The following is a 6,000-nucleotide window of genomic DNA, read 5'->3' as shown; positions in this document are numbered from 1 at the left end:
CTTGGACCCGTTTCCGAAGGGAAAAAAACCTGGGAGCCGCAAAACCATTGCAACATTTAAAACAAATATATCTCCAGAGCTGCGATCTGACAGTGGGCAGGAAGGTGACGTCGGGACTAATGCACGCACCACTCCCATGCGACGTCACAGCCAGTACAGCGCCCGCCACAGTGGGGAGTGTCAGGGTGCACAATGCGCCTCCTCCCCTCGCTAGTATCCGCCCCGGAGCTGCGGCAAAGGTGTAAAAGAGCCACATGCGGCTCCGGAGCCGCAGGTTGCAGACCCCTGTCCTAGGAGGATGCACGTGATACAGGTGGAATGGACGGCGAGATGAGTAGGTATTGCTAAACAGGAATCTTTCTCTTGCACACCCCACAATTGAAATTAATGGGATTTCTGCAATATGCCCTGTCGATTTAAGGAGTGCCTGCACAGGAGAAGTTCCAGTTGCATTGCACCCTTGGTTATGGTAAAAAATTAAAAGCTCCATATAATGTTTACAGAACTGAACAATATTAATACCAACAATCCAGCAATATTGCAACATGACCTTTTTGTTCGTGATGAATGTGCTTAACAAGGCTGCCAATTCTGAATGAGATTTAAATAGCCATATCTTGGAAATGAATAAGAATTAAGAAGGTAAATTAATTCCTAAGGGGAATCGCAGCAGAACTCATTAGTTCAGGAATAAAAATACCTCAAAACTTTTAATTAAAGATATTTACTCTGAATGAATACCACTTGGCAGGTTTCTGCAGACTCCATAATCTCATTTATGCAAAAGTTTTCATATATTACTGGCGACATCATTAATCTCATTGGCAATGCCCTCCAGACTGACAATCCTGTAGCTGCGAGATGATTCCCTCCCAAATCCTTTTTATCTGTATAAAAGAAATCTAACTCAATCAGACAACAATCGTAGAAAGGCCTGAGCAATTAGAGACATCACTCTCAGAAATGGGCTACTGACATTAGTGTGTTAGTATGGGTCTCGTAATGAGCTCCTTCCTAATAAGAGTGTCTTTTGCCTCAAACACACAAAAATAATTAAGTTTCTGAAGCTCCTCCTCCTTATTTGTTCAACAGGACATTCTCAGAGATTTGAAGGAGGTGAGGAAGGAGATTCTATCTCCTAAACTGAAATAATATTTGAGAAATCAGTAAATACGCATTGTCCACAGCAGGCCAAAGGCTTCATGTTGCTCTCTTGTTAATGGTAAAGAAGAGAGAGAAATTTTGTTCTTCTGTAATGAACATCCTAAGAAGGCTGCGCTGTGTGTTCTAGCCTAATTTATGATATAACTCTCTGGACATCAACTACAAATGAATGCAGCATACATTATTTATTCAACTAACTCAGTGTGGGAGATGGCAAAAATGATATAACCAGGCAATAGCAAATATTCCATGGGATAATACACTCCAGAAGTTGAAAGTCTGCATGCCTCAATTAGGGCCAATTTTACTGCTGCAAGATGTGAGATAAATAAGAAAATGCTGGTATATTACTATGAAGAATAATGAATTGTTTCATTAGTTGAAAATAGGTACAATAGGAAGCCTCAGCTGTGCACAACTTTGGAGTGAGTCAAATCTATCCTACCTTTCAGGGGAGAATCAAGGACTGCTATTTGCTAAAAATACACCCATTTTATAACATTCTTGACATCCAATAAACATAATAGTGTTTGGCATGTGTGAAATTCACTTTAAATATTAACAGATAAATAGATGGGCTCTTCAGTTTTGCCACCTGTTGAAGATAGGAGGAGGCCAACAGGATATACCGTATTTTTCCGTCTATAAGATGCCCCCATGTATAAGATGCTCCCTATTTTTGGGGACTCTGATTTAAGAAAATGGAGGGGAGATGGCTCAGAGTATAAGACACCCCCTAATTTTTGACATTATTTTTTAGGGGGGGAAACCTAGTCTTATACATGGAAAAATATGGTAAATTGCCTGTAAATTGCACAGGGTATGTGATCAACAGTGGAAGCTTAGAATATCTACTGGCTATTACTTCCCTTGATCTGGAAACTATATACTTTTGTTGATACCTTTTTTGTGTTGTTGGGGTTTTTTTGAGGAAGGAGCCCCTATTTTGTGAATTACACCAGGGGCGCCAGCCAACTTAATCCAGCCTTGAGCATGGGATAGACCCTGTTATTTTCCTACTGGTTATTTTGCTTTTGAACTGGGCGTGGTTTGTCCCCAACCCCTCAAAGCTTTTCAGTTTCCACAGACAAGTTGTTAGTATTTTAAAGATCCCAAGTGCTTCTCTCCTTTTGTCCAAAGCAAAAGTTGTAGCAGCATAAACTAAAGGTTAGAAAATCTTGTGATTTAATTAGCTAGAAGCATCTTAACCTTCAGTGAAGCCTTCCACAATGTTACACTGTTTATATACATCCTTGAACAGTGGCACTCAAAGTTTGGAAGCTACTGTTTGGGAAAACACAGAAGCAAACAGTTATCAGAACACGCTCAACACAGAATATGCCTCACCCAGTGTGTCTCTCTATCTTAGGAGAGACAGCCAGCAAATTCTGTATCCTCTTGCCTTTATCTAAAACTAAGCACTCGATGCTGAAAGTTAAAACCCAACAAACTGCGCCAGTATTGAGAAATGGGATTGCCATTGGGAATCAACAGCGACAGCTACATAATGAACTGAGTAATATACTAATTGTATGATTATGTTTTTGCTATAAAAGCACTGTAATTAATACTCTCTTGAACTGAGTGATTAAATCCCTCCTAGATTCCCACGTGATGTCCAGTTGTTGTAAGTGAGTTGTACTTCTGTTAGCAAAAGCTTGACATAAATTACTTTTGAGGGAGAGAATGAATGGAAGTTGGGAAATGAATTCAAGTCTGGAACCCCTTGAAAACTCTTGAGTATTTATGGCATATGAACTACAGCACTGTAAAGGGAGCCGTTGCACTCATCAGGCTCCCTGAAGGAGTTTGACTAACTTAGGCTGGGGTGAACTCTGGTGAATTCACAATCTGAGGCAGCATGCCTGGCATTTGGGGCCGAGATCCTGGATAAGCTTAGATCTGTTTTAAGGAGTTTTAGATCTCCTGAAAAGGACACAGATGAGGGAGCTTTTACTTCTATTCTTTTTTAAAAATTTGTTGTATTTTATAGGCCAAGCATCTTAAACTCTAATTTGGTAAAATTACACAGGCTCTTAGTTTTGAGAACAATCAATCTCTGTTAGTTTTAAGTTTGGCCTTGATGTCTTATTATTACTATGTTGATGGCATAAGCATTTTAAAGGGGGCATTCTCATGCTGTGATTTTATGGCAAATTTATTGTTTTGTAAGCCCTTTCAATAAACAGTGTGGCCTGCTTAAAATCTTTTCTCTGTGCTGTTCTTTATTCCAGTTTTCCTCACCTATAAAAACCACAGGTGGCTGTGTCCTGTTCTGAATCAGGCAGCCTCCTCTTTTAAGACTAATCTTTCTTCAGTCCAGTTGGAAGATTTTAACTGTTTTCAGACACACTGATTTTCTACAAAGCAATTTTAAAACAATCCAAAGTGCTCTGTTCATATTTCTCTCATTTGTGTTGTAATTCAGATACCCATTTACCTTGTATAGTGGTGGCATGCTTTGACCTTGAGAATGTGTTTGCATATAGGAATCAGCTGGGAAGTGAAGTGAAGGGATAGTTGGCACCATTTTAGATTTCTCTGTGTGTGATTTATTTGTTTTAGCTATTTATATCCTGTCCGTCAAAGAAACATTGCTAGGGTATATTTAAAATAAGGTAAAGGTAAAGGGACCCTTGACCGTTAAGCCCAGTCACGGGCAACTCTGCGGTTGCAGTGCTCATCTTGCTTTACTGGCCAAGGGAGCCAGCGTTTGTCTGCAGACAGCTTCCGGGTCATGTGGCCAGCATGACTAAGCTGCTTCTGGCGAACCAGAGCAGTACACGGAAATGCCGTTTACCTTCCTGCCGGAGCGGTACCTACTTATCTACTTGCACTTTGACATGCTTTTGAACTGCTAGGTTGGCAGGAGCAGGGACCGAGCAACGGGAGCTTACCCCGTCACGGGGATTTGAACCACCGACCTTCCGATTGGCAAGCCCTAGGCTCTGTGGTTTAGACCATAGCACCACCCGCGTCCCAACATATTTAACATGCTCAAGTGCCATTATACAACAACAATGATAATACAGTGGTACCTTGGGTTACATATGCTTCAGGTTACAGACTCCGCTAACCCAGAAATAGTACCTCGGGTTAAGAACTTTGCTTCAGGATGAGAACAGAAATCGTGCAGCGGCGGCGCAGTGGCAGCAGCAGGAGGCCCCATTAGCTAAAGTGGTGCTTCAGGTTAAGAACAGTTTCAGGTTAAGAACAGACCTCCAGAACGAATTAAGTTCTTAACCTGAGGTACCACTGTATGTATACCAAAAAACCCAACAGCAATAAAATCTAAAACAGCAGGTGGGAGAGCAGCATAAAAACTAATCACTGGAAATAAACTCACAGTTAAAATGCCTTGTAGAATAAAAAGGTATTTGCAGCTCAGAATAGGTGTTAGGCAAACAACACTAGCAACGTATTCCAGAAGTAGGGTGCCACCACTGAGAAGGTCCTTTCCCTGATTACTGCCTACCTTATATTTGACAGCAGGGACATCCAAAGATTCACAGTGATACTCAGAGGACCTGCTCTTGGATATATTCCATTGCAAAACAGTCTATTTTAAGATCATTTGTCGTTACTTTTTAATAAGCAGAGATGTTGGTACTCCTGCGAAATAATCTCATGTAGCCTGAAATAAATGGCACTCCACTGACTACTATGGAAGCAAGTTCCATAGTTTAACTATGCTTTGCATGGAGAAGTACTTTCTTTTATCTGTCACTTGGATCTACAACCTCTCGCAACAGGTCCTGTGTGCCACTCCATATTAAGTCCATGGTCACCGCCCTCCCAGGCAGACCAGCTGCTCTAGGGCACAATCATTTAGGGTATCTACAAATTTTAGCTCTTTGTTGTGATGAACACATTATGTAACCAGTCTATAAAGCAGTAGCTGAAGTCACCCATTGTTGCAACTTTTTGATGTTTCCTTGATTTCATTCTTTACCTCAAGATCTCCTGAGCCTTTTGATCAGGGGCACAACAGCATGTCCCCAGCACTATGTTACTCTTGGAGCCTGGTATCACTACCCACAACAGTTCTGCAGTGGAGTGCCCCTTTTGGGATTTCTAGCTTGCTGGACTCAGTGCTCTCTTTGACCTCCAGGTTACACCACCTCCAATACGTCCTTCCCTGTCCTTCCTGTAGAGTTTTTATCCAGAGACAACCATGTCTCACTAGTTCTCTCCCTTCTACCAGGCGCCCATTATGTCTTCTATATCAATGCCATCCTTTAAGACCAAGCACTCCAGTTATTATTTTTGTAAGTAATTTTTTAAGGCAGTCTTCAGCCAAAGCTCGCATAGCAGCTTACAAAATCAAGACAGCTAAACAGTAAGATCACATGGTACAGTAGAATAAAATGCTAGCATAAAAAACCTTGCAGATTAACAGAGCATTCCTAAGTAAGAAATTTTGAAATTCCAAATTCCATCCAGGAATCCCTGGGAGGGTCTTCTGCAGGCTGAACCAGCAGGCGAGGTGGGCCCAAGTTTTGAGCATTGCACATAGGTCACATGACCATGCTGAACAGGGCTTTGTATAGGTCCTTGTCTTGTCTTGCCCTCACCACTTCCCCAGAATGCCCCATTCTGAGGATTTACTAGGGCAAATTAGGCTGGCTGAGCAACTACTGCCAGTGTAGCCCCAGCTGAGCCAAGAAAGCCCAAGATCCCCCAATCCCAAACTCTTGCATCCCAGCTGATCTCGTGCTGTAAAACGCCTAAAACAAATGGGCCAATAAAATATAAATGATACAAAATACGGGATGCAAGTATGGTTGTTTTGCATAACTAATTCTTATTCCAGATTACTGAATTTTGATTTATTAC

The sequence above is a fragment of the Podarcis vaucheri genome (genome assembly GCF_965113315.1).
Source record: "Podarcis vaucheri genome assembly, chromosome: 5".
NCBI classification, from domain to species: domain Eukaryota; kingdom Metazoa; phylum Chordata; class Lepidosauria; order Squamata; family Lacertidae; genus Podarcis; species Podarcis vaucheri.
This window is presented reverse-complemented; position numbering follows the sequence as displayed.